The sequence below is a fragment of the Anser cygnoides genome, chromosome 9, assembly GCF_040182565.1.
Source record: "Anser cygnoides isolate HZ-2024a breed goose chromosome 9, Taihu_goose_T2T_genome, whole genome shotgun sequence".
Lineage (NCBI taxonomy): Eukaryota > Metazoa > Chordata > Aves > Anseriformes > Anatidae > Anser > Anser cygnoides.
In genome coordinates, this window is record NC_089881.1 from 3,001,540 (window position 1) to 3,013,743 (window position 12,204).

Genomic DNA, 12,204 nt, shown 5'->3' on the forward strand with positions numbered 1-12,204 from the left:
GAGCCTCGCTCCCTCCGCCGCCCCCCGCCCGCCCTCACCGCCCCCCGCCGCGAGGGGAGGCCCGGAGCGGGCCGCGGGGTGCCGACCCCGGCGGAGGGATACCTGTGGCCGAACGGCGGCGCGCAGGCAGCGGGCCCCGCACGCACACGGGAGCCGCGGGGGCTGCGCGGGGGGCGGCGGCGGCGGCGGCCGGGCGGGGACCGCCCGTGGGCCTGGGGGGGGGGGCGCGCGGAGCCCCGGCGCTGGGAGAAAGTAGTCCCCCGGGCCGCCCCCCCCCGCCCCCCCCCGCGCCGCTGGAAGGGGTTCGGCGGAGCCGGCGGAGGCGGCGCCGCTCGGTGCTGCGGCTTCAGCTGATAATTGAAGGGAGGAAGGCGGCTGCTGCCGGGAGGAGGGGAGGCGCGGAGCGTCTGTGGAGGCCGCACCGGGACAAACTAGGTACCCGCCGCCCTGCCGCCGGTTGTGGGGGGGGTGGCGGGGGGGTTCTGGGCCTCCCCCCGCACCCCCGGGCCTATTGTGCCCTCCCCAGCGTTCCGGGAGCCGGGGAAGGGGGGGGGGGGGGGGTGGCGTCGCGGCGCCATCCCGGGGCATTGTTGTGGGCTGGGGGGGGGGGGGGGCGCGGAGCCTCCGCAGGGGTGAGGAGGGGTTGGGGAGGGGGTGCTGGGGGTCAGGGGTTGAAGGGGGGGGTGGAGGGGAATGGAGGTGACAAAATGGCCAGACGGTGTGTGGCCCCCGGTGCAGGAGGCCGGCTCGGCTCGGCTGGATGCGCAGGGGGGGGAAGCGAGGCCTCCCCGGGGCCCCCCGAAGGCCGCAGGGGTGCTGCCCCCCCAGGCCGGCCCGATCCGCTGCCCTTCCGCCTCCGCGGCCTCCCCGCCCCGCTCGGCCCATCTCCCCCAGGGCTCCCGTTTCTTTTTTCCTTTCCTTATTTTGCGTGTCGAATATCTCAGGGAGAAAAAAGAAAAAAAAAAACCCGGCAGTTCTTATTTCCTTCCTCTCCTCTCCCGGCTGGATAAAAATGCTAAATAATCGCCCGACGTCCATATTTCACGGGCTTTCGTGGTGGGGGGGAGGGAGGAGGAAGGTGGGCAGAGAATGGAGGCGCTTGTCGGGCTGGAGCTCCAGCGCCGGCCGCCTGGCAGGGCCATTATTTTATCTCCTTTTCTTCCCGCAGCTAGTGTTTTTGAGCCACTGGTTTATTTTAAATTTATTTTTTTTTTCCGTCGCTTTCGGTCGCGAAGCGAGCTCCTGGCTCCTCGCGTTCGCTTGCATAACGCCTCGGCCTCGGAGGGAGGCAGCTCCGAGGCCGGCCTCCCCCTGCCCGGCCTCCTGCCCCCGCCCCGGGGGGGCACCGCCGGCCGGTCCCGGGGCGCTGGGGGCTGCTGGGCCCCCCCGGGGCTGGCAGCGACCCCGGCGCCGTGCTGCGGGCAGCCCTGCAGGCCCGTCTTCCTGCTGCTGCTCAACTTTTTTATTGTTCCCCCTTCCTTCCCCCCCCTCCCTCCAGCTCTGCCTTTCTCCACACCCGGGGGTTTTCACGGCCCGGGAGCCCGAAAGTCTGGCCCGAGAGCCGGCAAATAATGGGGGGAAGAATGGAAAGTTGTGTCAATGGCTTTGGGGGAAAAACATCGACGTATCGAACAAAGGTCCTGCCTGTGCTGGAGAGAGAGGCCTGCATGTGAGGCCTGATTGTGTCGCATTTACACACGGGGAAGAAATGAGTGCTTGGTACTGGCCTAAATTTATTCTGTAACTCTGGCGTGCCACTTGGAAAGGCTTTCAGAGTGCGTGCAGTTTGTTTTGAGGGTGGTTTTATTATGGGTAGCGATCTAATAATAATTTGAAATATTTTTTTTCCAGAAGACTGCTTAGTCTTTTTTTTTTTTCCCACTTTGTTCAGCGGAAATAATATTGATCCAGGTGTTGTAACGCCACAACACAAAACTTGACTCAAACGGGATAAGTTCCCCAGTTTGTGTATTGTGTATGATCAGTATTGAGCTTCCTGGTGCTTTAAAGGTTGTCAGAAAGAGGAGTTAATTAGTTACCACCTGACAAATATGGAGTACATCCTTCATAATTGGGAAGAAGAGGTATTCTAATGATTTAAATTTAAATTAATTTTGCAAGCTCTTCTTAGGGGAACTGTCACTATGGAGGTGCTTTCTTTAAAAGAAAGACTTGAGAAGCAAGTGTTGCTGTGATTGCTTCTGTTTATCTCTGCTCTATACTCTTTGCAGTTCTCTCTCTTCCCCCCCCACCCCAAGACTGTACATTTAACCCTGGAGTGTGTTTTTTTTTGGTATTTAGTTTCTCCTCAAACATATTTGTTTTTTTTCATTATGCTTAAATTTTTTTAAATATTTGCATATGCAAATATAATCAACATGAAGGCAGTACTTGGAAAACAACTGTATACCTTTTTCTTGCTTGGTAGCCTATCTAATAAATATTAATAGGGATTAAATATATTCAGGAAAATATTAGTATTTCAGTTTCCGCAGCTAATATTTTAACACTGAACTAAGATGCTTAAACGCAGGGTTCTGGTGAGTAAACACTGTAAATAACAATTCTAGTAGTTCTTACAAGCTTACATGTCTTCAGCTTGTCATAGTTTCTACGTTTGTAAAATGTAGCTTATTGTGAATGGCTCAGCTGTGTATATATAGAGTAGTTTTCTGGTTTTGATCTTAATGGAAGGCTTTTCCTAAAGCATTTGTTGTTCAGTGTCTCTTGTGTTAGAAATACAGGTTGTCTGATTTTTTTTTCACTCCTAGGATTTATAAAAAAAAAAAAAGCTGGGAGTAAGCTTGTCTTGATGATTTTTGAGTCTGCATGTTCTCCAGTCTCCAGATGGCTCCATAGGTAGGAGTCTAAACAGGCCTTAGTGTTAGTAGAGAAATTGTAGGTCATCCATGGTGTGGCATTACTGCTTATTAATACAGCAGATCTACTTCAGCAGGAGTGCTGCTGTGTTGAGTAAGAGGCTTAGGAAAATGGAGTCTTTTTGTGTCTTGCAAAAGTTCTTCTGGCCAGTGACCAGTAGGGAAATAACCTGTATCTTCCCAGTAAGTGGCTGATTGCAGCTGTCATTCTTGATCAGGAGTCATGCACAAGTTCATTTTCTTTGTTTTTCTTTTTATATTGTATTTTGACTGTCTTCAAACCTAAGATGGAATGATTTTATAAGAACAAGTCCTCACCATGATTTTTTTTCTATATTTACAAAATTTGAGGCCCAAAACTATGGGCGACAAGGACTCTGCATTGCTAGTATAGCATTTTCTTAGGGACCTAATATAGTTGACTTTAATTTCATGCACGAAGCTGTGATGAGTTTTCTTGAGTTTTTAAGATTACTGATAAGTAGTTAATTAGTTTGAGACAATCCAGTAAGATAACCTGACTAAATCCTTTTTGCTGCTCAGCAGTGAAGCTGAAGCTTGAGTAGGAAAACTGTTGGACTAACCTGCGTGTTTGTACTTATTTTTCAGTGTAAGTGAATCTCAGAACTATCTGTGTTAGTTCTTCAGGCTAAGCTACATTTTCTAACTAGCTAATTAGTAAGCAGCACATAAAACGCTTATGGTCACAGGTCTGTACCCTATCACGCGATACTAAATTATTGTGGCAATGTATAATCAAATCCCAAAGTTGTTCAATGTGGTATACTATCCTATTGTCAAGAACTTGGACCTGGAATATTTCTGGGATCTTCCATTGGCTGGTCTGATGATCTATGTCCTGTTCATCACCTGTAAAATTAGTAACACTCCCTATAAAGTATTTTGTGGACTCTATGACAAATTCATAGTATTGGAAACTTCTCATCAGGCTGTCACCGCCCAATTCAGTACTGACTGTGAAGGTAGTAATATGTCTGAATTTCTTGGCAGTAGGATAACAGGTTACCTTTCGGTCAGTGGATTTACTTTCCCAAAGTAGTAATGTTTACTGTGAATTTGATCTTAATACTTTAATCTATACACAGTATCAGAACAGGCTTATGGTAGTATATGAACCAATTTCCTAGAGTGCTTCCATGGTATAGTTTTAATTTAGGCCATGAGGCTGGTAACCAGAATACAAAGTTGCATTAACTCTTTCCTCATGATATTTTTTTCAATTTACATGAAATAATGTTTCTCAAGGAGCTAAACCATCTTCACGCTTCTCACTGGTAATCGAGCATCTGAATGTGACCAAATACTTACATGTAGCCGTTTGGTTCAGGATGTCTTTTAAACAAAGTAATTGAACATAAAATGTGAATTCAGCGATCTTGTATGAGTGGAAGATTTCTAGCTGCATGTGATACCTAGTCAGTGTGAAAAACAACCTAAATCAACTAGCAACCATTGGATGCTTTCCAAGTCTGGTGATGGTTACTTTACTCTGAAGGTTAGTTTTGAGGAGCAATTGTTCTCCAAATCCTCCCTTGTGAGAAAATCTTTCTCATCAAGTTGGTAGAATCTAACCGTGTAAATACGCAATCATATTCCCTTTTAATTCTGTCTGGCAGCCAGGGTTTGAGCGCACACAACCAATCTGTTTACTCGCACTCTGTAAAAAGGCTTGTCTTGCAATGTACTGGCTGTTGCCAGTCTTACTTGACTCACGAACGTACTCGGTACAAATGTGGCAGAAAACTGCTGTGTATGAGAGTAACAGTCTACTTTCGAAGTGAAGACTTGCATAGGAAAAACTGGAAAAGTTAGGTGTGTATCAACAAGGTGTTCATCAGGGATCTAGTACTATCTGTGGTTTTCAAGTCATACTTGCCTTCAGCTGATCAAAGAAAGGCTTTCTTGCCATTATTCATAGAATATGCTAGTTTAGAAAGGACTTCCGGAGGTCACTTGGTCCTGCTCCTACTTGGCTTTTTCTACTTTTGAATGATTAGGTTTTAATTGATCAGCAAACCGATAAAAATTTCTTCTTGAGTGATTAAACATCTTCTTGAGTGATTAAAAAAAGGAAAGAAAAAAAAGAGGTGGATTCTGGAAGGATTCCATAATGTGTAGCAGTATGGTGCTGTGTCACAGAAGGGGGGTGAAAAACCACATATTTCTCAGTGTTTTCTGAATGGATTGGTCAGCTTTGTGATGTTGGCTACCATGAAGTGCATGATAAACTGCCAAGATTTGACCTTCTTAAAAGGTATGAAGGGACTGAGTCATCTCCTGGAATGTGAACCTTGTGTTGTAGGGAGCAATTTGGTATTTCAAAATGGAAGCTGAGTTCCCTGCTATTTGTACTTGTTGAACAAGAGGGCTTTCTTTAAGCTCTGAGAAGCAAGGTATATTTTGTTTTTTCTCCATTCAGAATAACTTGTTATTGATGACCATTACTTTATTGCCTAACATCCAAGTAAGTAAACTTAGTGTAAAGAAAGGCAAATACTTGCTAGGCTTTTGTAAAAGTGGGAGGTTCAAAGATACTATTTTCTGATGTGCGTATATTATTTGGAGGCAAAGGTGTTAAACTTCTAGAAGGCTGACTAGTTATGAGACAGGCATTACTGTGCATCTCCTTTAGGTTTGTGGCTGACTACTACTCTGTTTTGAAAACGTGGTTAATATCGTTATTAAAGCAGAGCTGTAACTGTAATGGAGAATTTGTACGTTGATTACACCTTAGGGTTAGTTACTAAATGTAAAACCATTAGGAAAAATAGGCCTTGGATAAAGCTTCCTAGGTAATCTAGTACATAGGTCTGCTCCAGGGTAACTAGGTCTAGCCTTTTGCTATCTTTGCTCTTTAGAAATCATGCGTGCTTGTACTGTTCTTCTTTCTCTGTGTCTAACTTCTGTCTTACTTGCTTCCCTGTGAGCTTGTTATGACTTGTCTTATCTATCCATATATATGATATGAGAAGATCTCTCTGTGCCATGGGCTTTCATGTGATTGGAGTCTGGTCTGCACCTCCTCTCTTAGTCCAGGGCTGGTTAAATATACAAGCACAAAGACCAAGCACAGGTGAATGAACGTGGAAATCAAAAATACGTATGTAGTATCTTTTTAGTTGAGAATGGATCTTTTTTTAGGAGCAATGTAGGTGTCGTGGTTTTGCCCCCACTGCCTCTAACACCACGCATCAGGGCCTTGCATTAAGTGTTAGTGATGGTGGAATAATGAACGCTTACTCAAACTCCTGGAGTTAGTGAGGACTGCTGCCTTCATGTCATACACATTTGTAGAATATGACTCTGTGGTAGATGTCTACTTTTGGATCAAATAACAATGTAAGATGCAGTTAACAGCAGGGCTAGAAGATGACATTTTTTTTTCCATGTTTGTGTTGTCAAATCCCTTCTGTAATTAAACTTATTCAGTATAAAGAATGTCCCTTCCTGCTCTTAGGAAGGTGTGTGCACTGCAACTGAACTTTCTGGGCACAGCTGAAGTGGGGCAATGCATTTAAAGAGAACTCATGAAGAAATAGGCTGTCTGCTGAATACAGGCTTGGAACTCAGCCTTACGGGATGAATTTTCTCTTCCGCTTTATTTTGATGATAAGCTCGGTTATAATCAAGATACTGAGTGGGAGCCATGATTTCTGATTAAGACTTCACTTATTTGACCTTTACCTCTTCCAGGTATAGCAACTTGATGAACTCATCCATCCTGAGGGGGGTGGGGGAGAGGTGGGAAGCCACCAGCTTGAATGGGAGCTTGCAGGCAGTCGTAGTCTGCGTGGCTGAGCTGGGGTGAACGGTACCTGAAAAGATGTTGTATAGGTAGGTTTCAGGCCTTTGTTTTGACTGCTGGTGTTACTTAAATCGATTCAAGCAACAAAAAGGGCATAGATTTCATTGGTGTACGTTAAAATGCAACCTGGAGTTAAATCAGAACTGGAGGGGAGACTGCCACTTTCACTGATTGTCACTTAAAGGAAGCGGTGGAAGCTGCGTGGCCTTGGCAAAATTTCAGTCAGGATTCCAAGTGTCAAAAGCAGTGCTTTAAAGATGACCTGTGTTCTGTCTTTTGCGTGTTTATTTAATGAGCATGCGTGTTGCCATATCTTACCGTGGTGGTTTTCAGGAGACAGTCAGCTTTCTGCAGTAAAGTAGTAGTAATAAGAATGAAAGCCGTTATTATAGCATAAGGTTATGGATAAGGATTAAAGGCATCAGTTTTGTTCCCTTCCCCTCTTACCAAAAGCTTGGCAGAAGAACAAATAAAATTATTTGCCAAAAAAAAAAGATAGCAAGTATGCTTTCTTCAGATCTCTTGTATGGCAACTTTAAAGTTGAAATAGTACTGCTGCATCCTCCCTATTTCTCATTTACCTCAATTATTTGTAGACTCGCAGCTCAGTGTAGGTCCTAGCCACGTTTTATACTAGGCTGTTGACCGAAGACGCCAGCTCAAAACTTCCATCAACACTTGAACTACAACTGAAAGAAGCACTGTTAAGAGAAATGTCATTGTATGGCTTAATCTGGAAATCGCAGTACTTAATTGAGAGAATGGAAATGGAGTTCTCTTCAGGTTAACTGTGAAGAGGAGAGATGAATGTTGTGGAATTTAGTATGTGAAGGAATGGTACCCCCTTTAAATGCCTTTCATTCATGTTTAAACACTTGAGCACTATGGTCAAAGTAGAAAAAAACACCCTCTTACTATTTTTTAATAGCACAGGGATTCTTAACATACTGCTGAAACCAAGCTGGAGCTGGAACAGAATGGGCACTGAAGGCTCTGCCTTTGCTGTGTGCAGATGTGTTCAAGTAAGGTAGAATCTGAGAAGTATAAATTTGGAAACATGAGGTAAATACAACTTCAGTAATGAGTTACTTCTTGAGAGCACACTTAGAATTAATGTTGCTGTTGCCTATGAGACTTGACTGAAGTGACAATCAGTAATTTCAATCTGTGTCAAAATACAATACAGTGAATATATTTGTTGCTATGCTTTATTGCTTCCAGAGGTTGTTTGGAGTAAAGTATGTTGCCTGGGTACATCAGGCTTTCCTCTGTGATAGACTTAGTCAAAAGCTGCTCAGACTACTTGTGTAGCTTTAAAGGTAAATTCCTGTTAGGTAACTGAACCCAGTGGATAAGTTTAATGTAGCTGCATCGTCTACTTCTCAAAACTCTACTCCGTGTATTTTGTTCAGGTGAAGTCAGGGTTTCTATCATGTTGAGACAGCTGGGATCTTTACAAATTCTAACCATGATTCCTGCTGGCAGTATCTGCAGTGTCACCAGAACCACTTCATCAGTTCCCTCGACTTGTTCTTAGTAGTTTGATTGTCCTAAGCTTGCCGGGCTCCTGTGTGTGCTGTTTCCTTGTTGCTTTTTTTTATTTGTTGCAGTTTCATTCCCACTTAAAATTACTGCAAACCCTGTTAGATCTCACATGTACTATTAATGTGAATGAATTTAATCTTACTATAGCAGTGTTGGAGTATTTGAAAAAGTTAATCAGCAGTAAGCGCAGTGGGTTGCTACGCATCACAAAATTGCTGAATGTGTCTGACAGTTGTTGTCATCTAAAAGCTATTCCCCTTCAACTAAGAAATGGTTTCTTCCGAACAGATTTTTAGGTTGGTGTTGGTTTCATTTAACAAAATCATGACAGGCTCTTTGGAAAGCCAGTGCGGTAAGATGGCAAATCAAAACTAGATAGTAGGTGATACTGGAAATTGCTCTATCAGCAGAGTTAAGGTGATGTTTTGTCCATCTTTGTTTTGTAACCCATTTGGAAATAAGTTGTCTTAAATGTTTAATAACTCCATTGCAAAATCTGTGTTAACCTCTCATAGTGCTCCCGTGTTTTAGTCTGCTAGTTCTGTAAGGAGCTCTTGCCAAAAAAAAAAAAAAGAGTAGTTGGTTTGGTTTTCTGAATGTATCAACTTCTGGCACTATTCCGACCCCACCCCTGCCTACATCTGGGAGATATCAAACTTGAACATATGGGCACAGAGTGACACAGCAAGAGGAGGATCAAGCTGGATAAACAACCTCTGCATGGAATAACCCTATCCAAAAGTGTGGAGTATGGTTTGTGGCTTTTTATTTTTAAATCCTAGAAGTCTCTGCTTATAGTGCAATAACTTGCTTTGTGGAGAGCTATCTTCTGCCTGCTCCCACCCGAGCAGAAGGTGTGGGTACAAGTTCTCTTCCCTTAGTTACCACATAGTTTATTCTCGGTAGTACCATGGGACAGGGCAAGGAAAACTTCAGACTGCAGACAGTAAAGGCTTGCTTCTTCCCACTGTCATCTGTGACCTCTTTACTGCTTGCCCCAAGTGTCTCAGTCCCAAGCAGCACTAGCATCTCGTTTCTGTTGGTTGGCCTACAGAACTTGGCATTCGTAAGTTGCATGTCAGGACAGTGAAGTACTGCTGCCTAGGAATAAGCTTAGTAAGGGACTTCTTAATGTCAAAAGTGTAATCTGCTAATGCTGTTTGTACATCGCGTAAATCTTCGACTTGCAAGTGTCTAAAAAGCAATTAAGTGCCCATGTTAGTTTTGTTTTTATACTTGCTTTTTTAATTCTTCAGTTCTCCTGGAAGATTCTTTCGGCATGCCTTTTATTGAATTTAAGTATTGCGCAGCTCCCAGTGTGAAAGTTTTCATAGCTTTATTCTGCCTGCTAACTATTTTAGTACTGTACTCTCATTTTAAGTAACTTTCTTCTCATGGTGTCTTACCCTTGGCCCTTATAGAAGGCATTTATAACCTTGATGTTGCCAGGCTAAATAATACAGGCTTTTAGTCATCTCCTGTAAGAGCATTTTTCTGTTCTTTGAACTGGAATTCCTCTCTCTTGACCAAGGCCAACTGTGACGGGATAGAGATTACAGATAAATGCTTTGTGCAAAAGCACTAGAGGTTCATCAGTTACTCTGTTACTGTGTGTACTGAAGTATTGTTACCTTCCCAGCCTGTCCCCCAAATACTCGCCATATCAGTCTGTGAGTAACTGGAACATGGAGTAATGCTTAGTTCAGCTGACAAGGTCTTGGCTTATAGTAAAACTTCGGGTTTTAGTACTTGGGTATGGGATCTCCATGCTGCTTGGTATTATTGCACTTCATTGTATTGCAGGTATCTTGTGTCAAAAATATGGAAGAATAAATTATTCTAACATGATTAGTATTTTAGGTGAGGGAAGAAGTGGGGGGAATTTTACAATTTTTGATGGTTTTGGAAAAAAGTTACAAGGGAACAGATCTGGCTTTAGGTAACCGCATCGGTAATATGATTATGTTGAAATAAGCATAGACTGTAACAGTTATAAAGCTTTCATCTTATTTCATGGTTTCCTTCTGTGGATAATACTCTGCTCATCATTACAGATACTTTCTGCTAAACTCATTTTGTGTTGTATTCTATTTGGATGTTACTTAAGTGAATGGCTGTTTAAATAGTTTTGGATTCAACAAAACAACTAAAGTAGTGTGTGACCTCTCTTCCCTAAGCGTGGAAATAGTAGCAAGAGTTCTCCTTCCAAAAAATCTTATTTCTGGAATTTGAAGTTACGTTGTCACTGCTGAAATAATAGTTCAAGACTTAAGTGCATCACAAATTTAAGGTTATTGCCTGCCTTCAGATGTTAAAAATATTTAAGCATCCGTAACTTACAAAAACTGATTTCCAGTGGCGTACTCAGCTTTGGGTTTCCAACCTAGTAGCAGCATATGAGTATATTGAGTCTACCTATGACAGAAGGAACTACAATGCATTAGGTAATTATTCTTTCTCTCTGTAGTCTGCTTGCTGTAACAGACAGCTTTGGAACTGACGGGTGGAAAGCTGTAGTTTGATAGTCCTCATCAAAGGACACTTGGACTCTTGCTAAACTCTGGTTCAGTGAGAATGTGTCTACCTGCTTTCACGGAGTAAACAAATAAAATTTCATGCTGCTAATGACGAAGAGAAGGAAGGTAGAGGAAGGTAAGCTGTCCTGCGGAAAGTATTTGAAAGAACCAGTCTTAAATCTTAGCTGCTCAGAAAAGGGGAGTGCCTATTCCTGGAAATACTGTCAACACTAATGGGATCTCTTTTTAAAGTGGTTTGGCTTTTTCTTTTGTATTTAAAGCTAGGGGGATGATGATTCTTTATTGTGTTTCTGGATCATTTTTGGTTGAAGGTGCTTTAAATGCCTTATTTTTAGCCTAAAATACCTTGTTGGCAGCTAAAGGCAAAGAGGAAGAGAAAAACCAAATGTGATAGTATGTTATGCCACTGACTCTGGCCATGTTGTCATAAATATTATATCTGTGCCATCAATGCTAGTAGCTCGCACAGGGTTCTCTACACTTAGTTCCCTTGAGGGAAGGTATCTGAAAGATACTCGCCTGCCACGTTTAAGTTTTGAACAGTTGTGGTGAGGCGTTGAAGGACCTAGTGTTTTGTGCCCACTTTCATGAATGCTGCTCGGAGATGACTGAGTGCGACAAGTAAAAAAGATGCAAAAAAGATATATGAGTTGGACTTGATGATCCTTATGGGTCTGTTCCAACTCGGGATACTCTATGAAACTATTGAATTTCCCCTGAATCTCAGAGAGTTGGTATTAGATGTAGGGGCTTCCAAGCACCAGCACTGTGTTTGTGTTACACATGATCTAACCTTTTCTAAAAAATGAACAGAAAACACAAAAGAAGTATCAAATAGCAAAGCTAACACAGTCAAAAAAAAAAGCCCCATGCTTACTTCAGAAGGGTTTGATCTTTTCATTGACGATGAAAAGCAGAAAGTGACAAGTGCAAGTCCAGATCTGTAGCAGCTACCAGCAGAAGCTCAACTTGTAGTAGAATATAGTGATTTAAATGGGTATGTAAAGTAAGTAGGGGTGCATCCAAAATTGAGGTAGTCGGTTGCTTGCTAATAGTATTCCAGGTTATGGCATCAGACTTGAGTTGCACCTATTCTGACGTTTGCCATGGCACTGGGGAGGGTGGGATTGTTGGTGGCCCAGCTCTGAGGTGGAAGGAATTTCAGCTTATGTATTTGTGACTGGCTATCAGCTAAGCTGCATTATTCTTTCTGCTTGCATAGATTGAGCCACCATTTGTGGTGGTGGAGAAGGTGATCTAATTTCAGGTTGTTTCAGCAGAATTTGGAAGGTTTTATTGATGAGACCTGGTAATATGAATTTGTACAGATGCAGTCATCTGTATTTTGACTTAGCTCCTAAAGTTTGATACACCCAATTCAACATGAAATCAACCTGTGCACACATTAGAGTGAGAC

The 12,204-nt window shown here is 43.2% G+C and overlaps 1 protein-coding gene across 7 annotated transcripts in view; it reads left to right on the forward strand.

Moving 5' to 3' along the window:
• Positions 1–250: 250 nt before the first annotated feature.
• Positions 251–12,204, forward strand: part of TRIP12 (thyroid hormone receptor interactor 12) — a 74,963-nt gene continuing 63,009 nt past the window's right edge. For 3 of the 7 annotated variants that reach the window (XM_067002185.1, XM_067002184.1, XM_067002186.1), the window contains exon 1: positions 252–435. The gene's annotated coding sequence lies outside the window, so the exon portion shown is untranslated. Of the gene's footprint in view, positions 436–12,204 lie in introns of all 7 variants that reach the window. The other 4 variants (XM_067002181.1, XM_067002182.1, XM_067002187.1 and 1 more) reach the window with 2 other exon arrangements.